We start from the raw sequence: 17,835 nt of genomic DNA, 5'->3' as shown, positions 1-17,835 counted from the left end.
ACGTGTGGTTAACCTGCTGAAATACTTAAATAATTTGATTTTTAAAGACATATAAAAGTTTCTGAGCTGCTGCGTTACAATGACCAGTGTGTGGTTTCCATTATTTTACTGGCTACTTGAAGCTTTGTGGACTTCACACAAACCTGAGCTATTTATACAATTAGTTCACATCAGGGCTGAATTAGACAATTATTTTATTATGGATTTTCAGAACCCATGATGATATTTTCATATTATTTGTCCAACCAAAACCCTAAGAAGTTCATGTTACAAGAAGAAAAGAGGAATTATTAATATCTTTCAACTGATAGCAATAACCGATAACTTCCTGCTGCTCATAACCGATGCTGATACCAATAACCGATAACATTTTTAATAGTTTATATACACTTGAGGTTAAGAAAGGCTAAGATGTAGTGAGTCAAGATGAATTCAACATTATAGCTCTGCCTCTGACTTAGCAATATAACCAACATCACTACTGTAACCACTGCAAAAACAAGAACAGTTATGACTCTTCAAAAATAAACATTTATTATTGTTTCAAATCAATTTAGGGACTGAGAATGAACGAAATCAAGGCAATGTTGGCTAATTGTAATAGGCTCTAGTCATGTCATTATCAGACTTATCTATGCAAGTCCTGTGTAATTATTGGCCGGTAATTATCATCCAATATCAGGCCGATATTATCTGTACCGATATTTATCTTGCATCCCTAATATCTTCAGCCCTAGTTTATTATACGAGCACTATGGAGCCACTGTGGGTCATTTGAAATTAATTCTGACATAGTCATAGTAACAGTGAGGAATAACAACACTGCTGTCATGTTACCATTAGCACAACTTTAGCTTTAACAGCCTTGTTTTTTGGGTTGTTTTTTTTTGCATGATGAGACAATGGAAACTAATTAGAGAGAACAAACATCATTCTTTGAGATAATTTCTTTTTTTCTTGCAAGAACCTTCCAAGCAGAATGCAAATGGGCACGGCTTTGAAAATTAAGAGCTCTTAGATCATATCATCCATTTTATTCAGTCGAGTCCAGTAACAGGGTAATAGGCCGTACATCAGTCTGGACAGCGGCCTGTAGCCTCTAATTTCACTGTGGTAGAATGACATCACATCTTACCAGACCTCTTATGTGACATGTCAGACCCTGAAAACCAAAAAAAGACAGACTGTTGGTCATCTTACATCACTAGCCTTGATTTAGTGGGATGTTAAATTAAAAAAAAAAAAAAAAAAGCGCCTGGCAAACTGAATGATACTTACAGTGTACAGTATGTAATGCAGACCTCAAGGATAAAATCATTGCTTTACTGTAATAAATGTTGCACGTCATGTCCACCTGTGTAAATGCTCAACACATCTGGCTTGCTTTACAGTTAGCGTATGATGTAAGGGCTCCAAATATAGCAGTGCAATCCTAATGAGAGAGGCAAAGGTAGGGGGAGTTTATCCCAGCCAGGTGCACGCAGCCATACAGCCATACAGCATGCTAAATGTGGCTCAGCTGATGAATGAATGTGCTGTCAGGGGTATTGAAAGGGGGTCTACAACTATTACAGAATAATTATAAACATTTCATTTGTCCGGCCTCCACTGCTGTGTTATAAATTACTATTCACTGCAGTATCCTTTCTTTCTGGACGAAGCTGAGCAAACTTCAGATTTCAACCCAGGTGTGACATTCTGTAGGCACTTTCCTACCAGCAGGACACAGAGCAGCAATATAATTTGCTAACACATAAATCAAGTGTGCAAAGAGCATTAATTAGAAATTCATTAAAAATTCAGACTCACCGGCAGGTGTGCAAATAAAGGATTAGGTAGACATCAATTATACCACATAAGAGAACATTTTAATTGCAATTCCTGGATTGATTTACAGAGGGAAACAATCAGGCTCCATGCAATATGGCTGATTGCTCATTTTCGGGGAAAAAATAATGAGGAAAACACCTCACCAGGTAACACTGTCCCCTGCTATAAATTCACACACACATACAGATTCAGATGTGTGTTCTATCATGTACGCACATGCACCGATACATACTGTTTTATATATGTGTGTAATGCATAACACATGCACAAGGAAAAAACATGGCGCGCACGTGCAAATACACACTCACCCAGAATGACAACACATGATAGACACACACAGGCCTGCTCCCACACATAAATACACATGCACTGCAGCTTGGCATTCCCATCTGCTTGTACTGGTGGAGAAGTTCTTAAGCACCAAATGTTGCGCCGTTATGACTCAAGTTTGTGAATTCTCCAACCTCCTCTGTGTTCCTGATTACTGCATTATGGCATCTGCTTAATTAGCTTGGCTTGCGTCATATGTTGCACACACGGGGGTGTTAAAAAGTGCCCTTCCCTGTTGCTCATTATCTGCCTCGATTCATGTGATGTATAATCTCTCTTGACAGACATTCATATTGACATAGGGACAGCTGTCAGCGGAGCGTGGTCATAAAGGGTGCACGCAGAATAGAAACCACGAGGAGGGCAGATATGTGGAAATGCTGCCAAAATCCTAAGTGAAACTAGTGATTCTGTGTTTCATTTTGCATCCATCAACACTGCAACAGCTCTAATTATACTGAATTTAATTTTATGGATGAGAGTTTTTTGGGAGAAGGAACTGATAGTAGGTTATGCATTTTGATTACTACAGGTAATATTCAAAGTAACCCTCCTGCCAGTGTATTTTCTAAATCGGTGTGGTGTCCAACTCTTGGCGAGGAATCAACCTCATTATTGCCATGTGGAAAATTGTAATTGTTATCTGCATAACAGTTGTGGACCAATCATTTCCATCCCACAATATGCTACTTCCTAAACAGCACCGAGTGTGTAGATTGGGAATGTCTGTTCTTTACTAGTCAAAGGATCATATTCTGTCAAGTCCAAAAAGCGCGGTAATCATATTGCAGTGTTACAGTAATGAAAGCGGCTCTGCAGGGCTGTTAGGGGACCTTATCATGAGATAAAACATTGATTCAATGATTCTACAAAACCCTGGATTATGTGCAAGTTTTCTAACATTGCATTTGTTTTGTCTGTGCAGTACAGTATGTGGGTATGACAACTACAGAAAGCACTATGGTTAAGAGATCGCAACTAAAACACTAGTCTAAGATTAGGATGTGATTGTTGTTACTGTAAAAAAGAAAGAAAAACAAACATTACGCAGGTCTGTGCTGGAACAAAAGCTCTATACCCGACACCCCCTCACCCACACTCTTCGCTTTTCCAGCTTTGCTACTGCACATAAAGGACACACTGCTTCCTACACTGGCACAGCCTGTTGGCAAAGAATACAAATCGCAACCTGCGCGAACATGATTCATAGGATACTGGGCTGCGTGTCAAGATGACCAAATGTCAAACTCATGGTGGCACTGGAGTAAAAAAAAGTCAGGGTTCGCTAAAGTCAGTAGGATTCGCCATCTGCAGAAATTGACTGTGCAAAAAAAAAAAAAAATCACAGCAATCCATAAAAGTTGTGGTATTTCAGCGATGGCAGACCGACACACTGAACACACATCGCCAACTGCAGTCATGCCACCAGCGAAGCTACAAACATGCATGCTGAGTTAGAAAACAACTCCAGCAGTAGAACAAATAAACAAACAAACAAAAGAGACAGCAGTGTGGAAAAGGTGCTCAAACGTACATGGATTACAGTAACTCCTTCACTGCTTGTTTATCATGTCAGACAAAGCTGGAATCAGTGGCTTTTTTAAGTATAATGAATGCGTATTTCTTCTGAGTAGAAAACAGCTAGAGGGGAATTCATTGTTTGGAATAATTCAAGGCAGTTTTGGATCTATGTCAAAGTGGAATTTGGCCTGTAACTGTTAATAAATAAACTATTATTAAGAAAAACAACTGCTCATCTCAAAATAAGTGATTTATTTTGGTGTCTGCTTGTGTAATGTTTAATGTAACAATCTGAATGGATTATCTATAGTCTCTACTCATGAACCATTTATGCTGTCCTTCAAACAGACAGCTGCGACCTTACAGCCTCGGAGATAAAGGTACAGCACTTGTTTTAAAATGTGGTGAATACACTTTAGGAAATAAATAAATAAATAAATACGCAAGCCCGGTGATGCTGACTGTGGTGAAGAGAACCATTATTCCCCTTAAAAATAAACTGATTTTCACACCCAATCAAAAACCAACCAACATATGTTCCACTGATGCCTAATGGGCCTGCCTGTGCTATGCGCGAGAGACTGGAGAGGGCAATTAGCTGCATGTGGCTTTGATTAGCACTGATTCCACAACAGTGCTGGAAGGAATATAGAAAACAAAACACTAAATTACTGTTGAGGCTCTTTATGACAGAATGCAATAAAAATGGGAGAAACTATTTAACTTCATGGTAATAACAGGTAAATGTGGACACGTTAACTATATAGCATGGTGCCCATGGCTAAGATTATGCATATTCTACCTACAAACAGCCTGTGCCAAGCAATGCATATAAAACTGAAATAAATGGCTACAGATGCATGAACTTGCCCTGAAAGAGGTTTGCTTACTCTGTGATCTCATTCTTAAATGAAACCAATTTGCCTAGAAATTGGTTCTAAGGCCTAATGCTGAACTCTGTACATCAGCTCCACCACACACGCACACACATTCACAAGCATGCGCGCACACAAACACACACACACACATACACAGAGTTGCCTTTTACAAACGCACTTTCACAGTCACACTGCTTCCACCCCTTCCCTCGCTGCAAATCATGTTTGACTTTGAAGTGCTAATTTTGGAAGTTTAGCCAATTTTTATTTGCTGCTTTGAAATGTATCCCCTAAGCTGCTGCACCAGCAATGAAATATACAGACCTTTACAATGAGGGATAAGTGACCAAAATGAGAAGCGCCTGGTTTTCTTCCTAACATTATATAACTGTGAATAATCCCCACATAGCATTTTCTCCTGTGCCATCACTAGCTCAATTTATATTCAAAAATATTATGCAGACTTTTTACTTTTTTGCTCATTCTGCTCAATCCCCACCTAATGTTGGAGCTAATTTAAGGTATCTACAATACAATGCTGCAGACAAAACCCTGGGATATTTTCCACATTATTGCTGTGCTTCATCATTGTTTGTGACCGACAGCGTCACAGTAACAGTAACCTGGTGTCGTTTCACTTTGGTAATGTACCTGGATTTCATTCTATCATTAGTACTGTACTGTAGATTTCTCTGCAGGTGAAGACGGAGAGCAGGCCTATACTGTGGTAATCCGATTTACTAAACCTTGACCACAGTTTGACCAAGAACCACCTGGCCCTATATGGACAGGTGTGCTTGGTCATGAATAAAACATGCAGAATTCAGATACATCAGCTCTGTGTAAAGGTTACAATGACAGTGCACTTACGTCTGTTGAGTTTTGTTCTTCTGTTGTACCAAAGGAGAAAAAAAAAGGCCTCTGTAATATACGTAGCAGTGTTTGCCACCGTGATGGATGCAAGGATGACCTCAATCACAATCCTTTTTTTAACTGCTTTCAGCGGGAGCTGGAGCATTATATAGTAAAATAAGTTGATCAGATTGGCTCCTCACCAAGCAGCTCAGCTAATAACATGGCAAGCAAAGAGCTTGAGGGAGAGAAGATTTGGAATGTGGGCCCCTTCACTTTCCAGCGCTGCTCTGCTTTAACACAGTCCTGGACTTGGCAATAAATTGCTTTGGTAATCAGCTTTTTGAAAAGCTTATTTACTGCTTGTTTTGTGTTTATTGTAGTTCTCAGAATGAAATATAAAATTGGATTTTATTACATGTGCAATTTTCTCCTCTCGTAAAGAATAGAGAGAGAAAGAGCGGCGCATCACCTTGTTGAGTATGGATGATCCAGAGAGGATGTATACTGTATATTATTTCTGATGATCTCTTTGTCTCCTTATGCTCCAAGGGGTATACACCATCACATTTAGGTGGCAGCAGTTCATGTATGAAATCAGGAGAAATATAGCAATCAAAGTGCAAAGTGTGGAGGAGTAGTATTGTAGTTGCACTGTATTGAAGCATTTAACGTATCAGTTTTGCATTCTGTGACTGCTCATTCACCGTGGACTATAATTAATTAATCAATTTATCCACGGCTCTACTTCACAAGTGCACAAACCATGTGCTCATGTGCTTGGAGGATCGTAGCTCCAGTGGTTCATTTCACAATTCCAGCATGATGTCTGAATCATTTGTAGATCATGTATTATACAGTTAACGCAACACTAGCACTGTATACACCTGCCTCCACCTCTCTGCCTCTTTAAGTCCTTGTTGTCTGCATTCACCCCTGAAGTTATTGATAAATTATTGATCAAATTCCACTCTTGCCTTGGATAACCTTTCATCTGGAAGCTAGTTACTGTACCGTGACCTTAAAGTGTTAGATATATTTACAAGATCCCTCATGTTAAACCACTTTTGAACAAAATGCATTGTGACTTTATTCAGTTGTAGAGTGACAAATTCCATTATGATCAAAATCTTTGGCAGAGAAACATGCCAGGTCATGTACTTTCCAGTCAAATCAAGATTTTTATTGTGACACTTTATTAGTTTGGCTCTTACAATTCGATACAGATGATTGTTATATTGTTTTGTACAAGCTTTACCTCATTGCTAGACTCTGTGTTTATTGCTTTTAAGCCAGTGCATGATTCTTTTATGACTCATAATCAATTATCAGTTCCCACCAATGATCAACACCGGCTACGCAGATGACACCCAAGTGTTGGCAACTATTTCACATCAGACTTAGACTCTCACAGTCAAACAAGACAGCGAACACAAACAGATCCATAGCTTAATGAAACAGCTGTGACTCCATTACAGAGTGAGTTCCTTCATTTGAACCATGTATATTGCCTAAAACTATATACCAAACATATCTAATTGTTAAGGTTAAGCCATGTGCCCTTATTGAATAATTGTAGAAATTAATTCTATAATGATGTGGGGGTGTTGTTGGATAATGACTATGCCAGTTGGCACTAATGCCAATGTCTTTTTCATTTGTAAATGAATTTAGTTAGGTAGCTATGTAGCAATGTCAATCGTGCCCCACAGCTCTGATTAGTCCATTGTTTCTCCAACATCACATTCAGACTGTCAATAGCATCTATTTTGTATTAAATCAAATCCGTCAAAGCAGCAGCAGGGGTTGGCCTCCCAAGATTTCTGACAATAACTCACATTTACCCTGCTAAGATGAAGCAGAAGGAAAAAGATACAAGGGGAGAAGAACAGTCGCTCAAATTCAGTACATTATGTCCAGCATTACCTCCAAAGCTAGTCCTATTCATATTCAGCAATTATTCTGGTGGCACATAGTTACAATGAAATCCAAATGAGATCTCTGTAGCACTGACATACTTTCTGCTAGCAGGTACAGGATGCCTCATATATGATTAATTAATTGCGGCAGCCTGCCATCTGTGTTTTAACTGATTAAATAGCTCACAAAGTGGGATGCACCTTTTGATGTGAGCCTTTGGGGAACCGGCTCTGTCTTTGTATTTCTACCTTGATTAAGCACAATACTCCAGCACTTCCTCCAGCCCTCTATTTCAAAGTCTCTTTAATTTGGGAGGAAAGGACACAAAGGCATTTGGGGGTGCTTTAAAATGTTGCCCATTTCCAGTAGTCAAGGGGCTGTCTCTCTCTTTCTCTCCTTTTTTATTTATTTATTTATTTTTTATCAAGTGAATGTTTCACACAGGGCTGGGCTGGTGAGCAAGCATCGAGCTTTCAGATAAAAATTGATTCCAGTAAATTCTCACCTGAGATCCATCACGGTGAAAGGCTTTAAAAGGTCACACATGTAATAAGTTCCTATGGTCTCAGTCCCTCCAATAATAGGCCTTTAGTCTGCCATGGAAGGCTGGTATATAGAAATAATTGAGTAATCTGTGGACCATTCAATTCAATTGTGGGACTCAGTGACAGTGCAAGGCCTGCTGGGCTGCGAAGAGGTTGTCCTGGAGAGTCTTTCTGCTGGCAGGGAAATGGTTTGTCCCTTAAAGCCGTGCACCTCCGTATTTGCAACGGCACAGTGGATCACTGACATTTTAGAGGCTCTTCCAGGCCTCACTTGTATAGGATCCTGTCAGCGTTTCAGCCCAGAAAGAGGAAAGGATATGACACGACAGAAATGTATGCCCCGAGAGCAGGAATTAAATTAAAAGCTTTCTTGGTATCCTAAATTAGCATGTATCCCCTGCATAGATTTAAGTGCATCTGATGGAAAGGGCAGCATTACTGACTGATTTTGTCTCTGGAAGCATTTGGAGGAACAAAGCAAAAACTGGCTCTGTAGGGTTTTTATGTTTCCTAATCCACTATTGAAGCACAAGGCTTTGATATGTGACCATTTGCTGTTAAAACACCTGTCAAGCTTTCCATTGTCACATGGCACAAACACACTTTACGGTTGACGGTAATTTTAACACTGGGTCCCGAGGAAACAAAAGCAGAGTCCTCGTTTCCAGCAAACATCCACTTATTTTGCCACCTGCACTGTCATTTGCAGCTAATGAATTTTATCGGCGCTACCTCGCTAATTAAGCTAGGTACATTTAGCCAACGTTAGCTCAGTGGGTTCGTTAAAAAATCCTTTTTAAATGACTCAAGCTGTGAGACTAAAATAAAAGACTTGATTGCTACATGCATGATATCGTTCTAAAAGACTAAGAGAAAAGCTGTCCAAAGCATTAAGATAACATTATTACCTGGAGACAGGAGGGGGAAAAAAGAATCAACATTGGTAGGCTATTGAATTGCAGTATAAGACTAAAGTTCAAGTGTGAAAAGCATAATTGGGAAAAAATCAAAGCTCATATTTCATTGTAAAATAACCCGGACAGAGGTTGGATTTATGATTTATTTATAAAGGCTTTTAGGACAAGGAACCAAATTGTTTACCAAACACAACCCCCTCTCAATAAAGCCAGAGGCTGCTCAAGTCTAAACTTCCTCAGATTTAATAAAGAACAGGACAGAATCACTAATGCTAGCCTTATACTCTGATGGCATCACATCGTCATAAAACATATTAAATTCCAAACTAATGCAGAACGAAATACTATACGACTTGTGGCCATGGATGTGACAGTTGTTACTGTAATTATGCTAGCTAGATGGACATGCTAATGTAAGCAGCAGACAATCACACTGTTTAATCAGCTGCTTACACTTTTATTTTTGACTGTTTTGGCTTTCTGAAAGCTACAATTAAGGCTGCACAACTAATCAAAACATTATCTACATCATAGGAGCTGTAATTTCACAAAAGTAAAATCTCTCGCAAGATACTTTTTTATAAATGTTATATAAGGATGCCAATTTTGCATACATCACCGACATATGAAGTATCTCATCTGTGTCTGGGGTTTAGTGAAAAGTCAGTTGTGTGCTAGCATGTTAACAGTTGTGCAGTGAGAACACTGAAAGGCTTAGTTCAACATACAAAGCAATCCTTATAAGTCATTGACTACGATGCAGATCTCTCAGCTCATTCTGACACCGTATGGCCTTTGAATAATCTTTTCATATTGCAATTCAATATGAAGCTTCTTACACAACGGCCTTTGAGTGAACCACATCAGTCAGCACACCATCTCTTTATCACACTGCAGTCTCTTTCTTTCTTTATTCCTCCCCTTCTTTTCTTCCTTCCTTTCTTTCTTTTCTTTTTTTTTTTTTTTTACAGCGCCCATACTTCTGTCTCCTTCAGAATCTGCAGAGAATAAGCGGACAAACCTTCTTGTGTTACATTGTGAAGTTCATTTAAAGTGATGTGTGTCCTGTAATTAACTTCCATCAGAGGGATCATTTGTTGACTGCACGTACCTGTCAATACTTCCATATTACAATGCAGCTAATGGCAGGCGTTGTAAGACGGACCTTTGTCTTGTAAAGTCTGCACACTGCGACAGCATTTCCATGCAAGTCACAGATGTCACAATAGACTTTACACATAATTTTATTTTCAGCAAAAAAAAAAAAACCTTCCCACCCATCAAAGAAGTGTTCTCCACACATCCACACACGCATGCACGCACACACACACACACACACACACAACATGACAGATTTAGAAATATGACTTAAACCAGAACAGATGGCCCTTAAAAGTAAAACACAGTAATTCAATCTGGCTAATGGGAGGAAAGCCACAAACGGCTCCATTCTCATTTCTTTGACTGAGAAACTCAGCTGAATTGCTTCTCCAGCTTTGATGCTCAACCCCTCTATCATAGTGTGTTTCTGTGTTCCCCATGCATATTATAAGACATTTAAAAGGAAAACAGTGTATATTTACTAGACATGCCTCACCATGTGCACAGACAGGAGCTATTAGTGCCTAGACAGAGGGGGAAATGTATTGTAATTGATTGTTACAAAAGATTACCCTCTCAAGAAGCATCGAGCTATTTCAGAACTGCATTTGATGCCTTAAAGCGCTGTGCAAAGAAGGCTCTTTCAGCACCACACATCCAGGCTGACATGCAGTTTGCAAAACAATTACCATGCGCTGTTGTTTGATCTTTGTCCCCACTTTGGTTCTTTCTAAGTGTGAGTACAACTCACTTGCCAGCCACACAGGGAATCATGGCTTCTATCAAGGGATGTCAGTTGTAGGCAAACAGGATGCATATTCTTTACACATGTCAAAAAAAAAAAAAAGTGGTAAGGCGTCGCTGCTTTCACCACTAAAAAGATGTCGTTAAAATGATGATGAATTGCTGTTGGGAAAGTTGTTGCAGCATATGTAGCATCAGACTGCAGGATAAAACGTCAGCTTCAATGTGAGGTTGGGGTTTTAAACCTTATGATGACAAAACACTGCTGTGTCTTGAACTGATTTAATTTCACTCACTGTCACTCAACTCTGTATGTTTATGAAAAAAAAAATCTCCAGTTACAGAGGGATGTATTCCCTCATTAGGTTTTTACCAAATTGCCCAGTGAATCTGAATGTAGATTTCAACTTTTTACAAATAGATCAACCTCTCACATCCTGAACAGAAATGATGACGGACTAAAATAGCCGAATTTTGACGGGGAAACAAATCTGTGTCGATTAAGGATAAGTAATGTGTGTGAAGGGCGGGTTGGGTATTGAGTTGAGAATTCCCAACTAGCAGAAAATTGGTTTCTGTATGGCAGCAATATAGCCTGGACACTTCTAGTCAGTGTTTGGAGGAAATATATTAACCTGCTGGGCCATGTGCACAAACTTTCCAACCTTATTGTTGACAGGTTTTATGAGCCTAATGCACTTTGTGATGTATAGCATAATAACCCAGTCTATGTCTGTAGGGCCTTACTCTTAATATTGGCTGCCGAGTGGATCAGGCAAAATTATTGTAATGAGACAAAATTTCCATACAACAGCAAAATGAGTTCATTACTCTAAGTTATATCGGTGAAGAAACCAAAAGAAATTGATGGTTTTATTAAGCTGGAATTGAATTTCAGTCATAAACAGAATTAGGCAAACATGCAGACAGCAAAATGTAATAATAATTATATTAGTGTTATCTAAAAGGTTATCAGAGTGGCCCCTGCTGCTTCTAATTCGCCGTTTTCAAACAGAGGGACTGTTCTGAGCCCTAGGATAGCTGTAATTTCCCGACCGCAGCAGGCTGATTACCTGTGCACAGCTGTAAACGTGCAGGTGGAGATCTACGACTTGGTTAATTCCACTCCTCTGTTTTAAGCTTAACAAGAGAAGGTATGACCATATACTCTGTGTGTGTGTGTGGGCGAGGGGAGCAGGAACCATACGACATATTCTCCCGGCCTAAGGTTGCTTTTGCTCCACCTGCAAGATCGCCACATGTTTCAAGGATAGCTGGGAGATGTAGTCTTCTCCACGACATCCTTGGTCTGTCCTGGGGTCTCAGTCATTTCCTGTACAGGAGCTTATACACATGCACTCCTCTAAAGAGTATTTTATATTCAACGCATGCATGATTACCCTGTGTGGAAATGGTCGGGGTATAGAAAACGCTATACTGACCTTCTACGAAATGACTACAGTGTTTTTTCATACTACATCATGGGCAGAGATTTTAAATACAATTACACAATTAGGAGCTCAATCTACTTAAAGTGGATCCTGAAGCTGCCGAAGTCCATATCTTATGTATCCATTAAACAAAGTATCAGTAGTCAGTCCTCCCAAGGTTACTATCCCTCTCAGTAGCTGCCTGTACTCTCCAGCTGTCCACTGAGGACCGCTTCAGTGCATCCTCTACATCAGCTGATTATACTATCTATCAAGCTCAGCTGTCACTGCCCATTTAAACCTTTGTCAAGTCCTCCATGCAATGCACCCTGCAGTAAACCAAGTAATTGCACTTTTGTAATCCAACACCTGAACACCACTTTGCCCCATATATTTCTTAAAAAAAAAAAAAAAAAAAAGCAAAGAAAGATGGTTTTTAAAGAGCAATATTTGGAGGCTTGAGTTGATGGAGGTATGAGGAATAGTCCTGATGACAAATACACTAGGATCGAGAAAGAACATTGTTTTGTTTTTTTGGTTTTTGTTGTTGTTGTAGTTACAGCAAGCTGAAAGAAGGAAAAACAGATGCCAGACGGGTTTTTTTTTTTTTTCTTGTTGCCAAGGCACAAACAGGATGCTGGCAGCTACAAAGATTCAATTATAAAAAGTACAGAAAATAATTAGAAAAAATAATAGCACTTGAAAAAAATTGCCCCTCCAGAAATTGCGCATAACAATAAATCCGTTAATTAGCTCATTAATATTCAATTGGGGTCAGTGGACTTAATGGAACCTTTTTCATGGGCCAAGGAAATGTTTAACACTCAGTTTTTCCTCTGCCTGTTCTCATTATCAACTATGCACAGGCAGGCCTTATCAGTCCTCCAGATGGTGAGGAACAATGCAGCACCATTATCGTCTTACAGCAGCATGTGTGCCTTGTAACCGGTGTGTGCCTGGGACAGTGAAGTATAGATACTGAGGCATTTAGTGTAATTGATATGTGGTATATATCGTATTGTTTAGGCCTGTTTGTTTGCTCTGCTGGTATTCAAGGCGAGAGGAGAGGCGAAGATTGATTTTCACTGCAGCCATTCCCGCTCTCACCACAGGTCACAGATAACTTGTCAACGCAGGTTTTTTGGGCTGGTGTAAAATGCATCAAGGCTAAACTCTCTCGGGCATAGTGGAGGATAGAGAGTTTCATCTCTGCAAACACAGGCCCTCTCATTGCCGTTACCTTGTGCATGAGACAGATGTTTTATTCAACAAGTACATGGGATGGAGAGATGTCCAAGCAAAGCCTTTTTGCATCTCCACTCTGTTAGGTTTCCTTTGTGGACCATGTTTCAGCTGTGCAAGTGCACATAAATACTTATTTTCCAACCGTTAAATATCTTGCACAGTATTTTTAAAGAATACATTTAAGGGGGTTTAGGCAGGAATAACAACAGTATATTTTTTAGGATGTCAAATTTAATAATACCAGGAGCAAACTCAAAAATCTATAAGTTTGCGCACCATACGACAGTACAAGTATCCTAATATAGTGTCCTTATGATTGCTCTTATGTTTCATTTGATGAATACATTAAAGCTCTCCCTCCTTTAAGGCAGCCTTCATCATAATACGTTATCAGTGCATCTTGTATCCAGTCAATCTGATGCTCCTTACTTCATTATCACCCCATGTCTGGTGGCACACAGAGGATACGTAAACTTGCGGTCCCTGCCTCTGCACACTTCCTTCAATAAGCTTCTCAAAGATTCAGATTATACTTCAAGCTCTTTTCAGCAACATTCAGCATCAGCCTATCATCAGAAAGCAGGCCAGGACAAAACCGCTCATGCATACACAATCGGCCTGGAAATGACTGTGTCAAAGTCTATATGGTGAAGCCAAGTTTAATTAATGTAGGTATGATGAAAGCTAAATTGTCACTATGGGGCATTTCAAACCTATGACATTTACATTGCCTTTGTAGAGATCTCTCCCAGAAATCAAGAACACCAAGAAATATGCTAGCAAGGATTTAACAGCTGTGTGATTTTCTAAGCAGAGTAAATAATGCAATCTGCTAAGAAATCTTCATTCACTGACAGTCAAAGGGGGAAATTGATGCCACTTGTTACAAATATTCAGTGCATTTATTTTTTTATCAGCGTTTTCCATAACACTGTGGATTAATGTGCCTCAATTCGGAAGATGAACCGTGACATCGCCATTTTCCATTAACGTGCTCCATCTCTTGTATCCATCATTATATCTACAATAGTTAAATGTCAACCTTTTGAAAGGCAACATTTTCAGTCTCATCTAGGGTTATCCCCCTCTAAAAAAAAAAAAAATAAGACAAAACATGAAAGCGCACAGTTTGTTTTTGTCTCTGTCTGAAGCAGAGGCTGTGGATTTTTACAGAGATAAAGGCTGTTCCATTTGTTCTTAACATGTCAGTTTATTGACACCATTCTCAAAGCTAAGGGAGATTATTAGAAATGATATATTATCACTTGGGAAAAAAAGAACATTTTTGTATCAATTCAGTGGTGCAGAAAAATGCGGGGATGGACAGAATGACTTGGGAGATTTTCCCTACGTCTTCTTGACAACTAAGTGAAACTAAAGAAGGTACACAACAAAATTGAATTCACCTGGCTGAAACAATGTAGGTAGAAGGACTTAACCATGAAAGCATTTCTAAACAAATATCCGACAATGACTTTTCAGCTGTGAGAGCTAACGGAGCACAATGGCTGGGGCTGAATGTGCTGAATGTGCTACGGCTATCCCACAAATAGAGGTGATCCTAAATCATGTACTTAAAGGTTGCAGCTTGAGAGCCCAGGTGTCATGGATAATTCCTACTCAGATATCTATAGCCCTCACTATCTCACCCCATTCTCTCTCTCCTAGCTTAACTTCACCTCTGTCGAACAGGCAAGCTGCCATCCTTATTGATCCCCCCTCCCCAACCTCTGAACGCCCCCCCTCCTCCTCCTCCTCCTCAGGCCCAGGAGTTAAGGGCAGTCGCTAAACCTGTGGGCAAAAGGGAAAGAGGACGCTCCCCACTGAGTGCAATTGGGATTTGAGAAAGTTAAACACTTCTCAAGCACAAAATTCCAGCCTGGGCAGCAGAGAGGGGATTCTGTCCTCAGGCCTCCTCACGCTCCCCCGATCAGAAGGTCAGGCCCATCATCATCGTCCTTCTTGCCCATCTTGCACTCTCAGAGCCTTTCAGAAGATCTGGAGGGGCTCAGCTCTCTCATTTACTTCAAACACTGCAGTCAACAGTTTTTGTTGCTGTCCTTGAGTCTACAATGATGGGAGGGTTCATATTTTCGAGGATGACACACGGCAGAGGTGAAGAGCAAAAGTACAAATGGCAAATAAAAGTCCAAAATTGGTCATTAAAGCAAAAACCTGGACCTCTACCCATCAGGTTTTGAGAAAAGCAGGTTAGCGTTACCTATCCTTAAGCACACTATGGGTGGGAATCACCAGAGGTCCTGCGATATGATGTTATCTCAGTACTTGTGTCTTGAATACAGTATTACTGCAATATGAAAAATGTTGCAATATGCTGCGATATATTGTGGTTTTTTAGCTTTTTCAACTGCAAATAAAAACTTTGTTTTTTCTAATAAGACAAATTTCGTCTATTCAGATCGATACTTGGCGTCTGTATATCGACACAATATTGCCACGCAAAAATGTTGCGATACTATGCTGTATCGATTTTTTTCCTCCAAGCCTAAAGTAGGCTATATAACCAGAATGCAACCAAATTAGTCAATGCTAATACATATTATTTCTACTGTATATTTACTGCTTTTTGTTGTGAAATTGTCTACAGTGCAGTTGTTTTGAAGCAGCAACAAAGCACTAAAGAGATGATGATGACAGAAGCTATAGGGAATAGACATTGAAATATCTCAAAACAGTTCATAAAACAAACATATAAAACTCATCAACAACAACAAGCATTATTTTGCCATTGTGTGTCAAATCATTTCTGTGCCACAATTATTTACTTATTATTATTTATATATTCATACATCTCAGTGTATAAATGTAACATTTTAACAGGACAAATATGTCAAAGGACAAATATAAAACACCCCAACACCATGGCAACCACACATTTATAGATAATTTGTTGTGTTGAGTAGATTGGAGAGTTCATTGTCTATCAAATATGAAAGATACCAAATATAACATTTCCATTTTTGCACATTACAATGATATGAAATCACTACAGATTTAAATTGACTCAATTCAATGTGTAATCCCATTAATAAATTAAGATTAAATTAAGATAAAACAGATGTTTTGTTTGCTTTCAAAACAATGCACCAACCCCAATAAGCACTATCTCTAGATAGCTTTGTTTATAGCCTTAGACCACTGTTACAAATCTGAGTTTGATTTACTTTGCTCACAATGTTTTATAAATGAGTAAATGATGCCAATGGCATAATTGTGAAAGATGTGTAGTGAAAACGCTACGAAATAATTAATAACGGATGTTGTCTCTCAGGTTACAGAGAATTGAGCAGGACGAGATACAAAGACCAGAGGACAGGGGAGGACACAGTGGCCATTCAATACTACAAAGCCTCCATTATACAGAATAAGACACTAAAACAGCCAGGACAAAGTACAGGACAGGGCACAAATTGGTCTAACCATCTGCTGACCAACCCAGGATAGGAGTCTTCACAAACAGACTTTGTTCACTGTGGCTGTTTGTAACAAAACCGTTAAACAGATGAGACTAGACAGGTCAACACCAGGCACCAAGGTTGTGTACGCTAACTGACAACAAGTGATTTGTTGGTCCCTACAAACACCCCTGGACCTACTGATGAAAGGCTCCCATTGGTCTTTGTCTTGCTTTTCCCTTTTGTTTTTCTTTTTTAGCGGACACCCATGTTACCCCAATGCTCCTTATCTATTCGGACCTGTGGGTCTCCTGTAACACAACCTGCAAGAGTAAAGGAGGGGTATTTAAGGCCATATCACCACTACAAAAAGAGCTGCATGTTTACAAGAACAAGACAAGCACATTACGTTCAAACAATGCAGCACTGCCTCCAATCCCGTGCTCCCTTTCACTCACTACATCCCACCCCCTCGGGGTTAGCAGACCTTCCTTCATGTTCAAAGATTATCTGTTAATCCAAAATGTGCAGGAGCATGAGACGACAGGAAAGGGACCAATACTCTGGGGGGGGAGCGAGGGATGCATGGCTTTATTTGTTTGTTGGCTTTCATATTAATCCATTGGAACACAGTGCCTTTCCCCCTCTTTTCTGGGCATGTGTAAATGTTTTAGAGCCATTAAATGGAAGATGAAATTTTCAATGGATAGCATGTAAAAGTATTAATTGTAAAGACCATTATTTGGTGTCCATGAGGCTGAATCAGCTTAGCCACTCCATTCCCACATTTGCATACAAAATGCTTTATTTTGGCAATCAATGAAAGTGCTCCACTGTATGTGTGGCTTATCACATGCTTGCAGGAAATGGATTCCTTAGCCATCTCGTTAAATTCTGTTGATGCAGAACAATTTGAAACATGGCACAGGCAGCAATGACATTTAAAGATGCCTCGGCTTAATTATATTTTGCAAACATTTGGGCTGTTTGTCCTCGGGGATAAAGTGCCTCCACTACAAAGTTAACTTGTTAATAATTCAAAATGAATCTCTCTTTTTGTTGAGCACCAATCATTATCTCCTATTAGTGCTGGTTAAGGGCATTCA

Source organism: Trachurus japonicus, chromosome 3 (genome assembly GCF_045865225.1).
Source record: "Trachurus japonicus isolate A0001 chromosome 3, Traja_1.0".
NCBI classification, from domain to species: Eukaryota; Metazoa; Chordata; class Actinopteri; order Carangiformes; family Carangidae; genus Trachurus; species Trachurus japonicus.
This window is presented reverse-complemented; position numbering follows the sequence as displayed.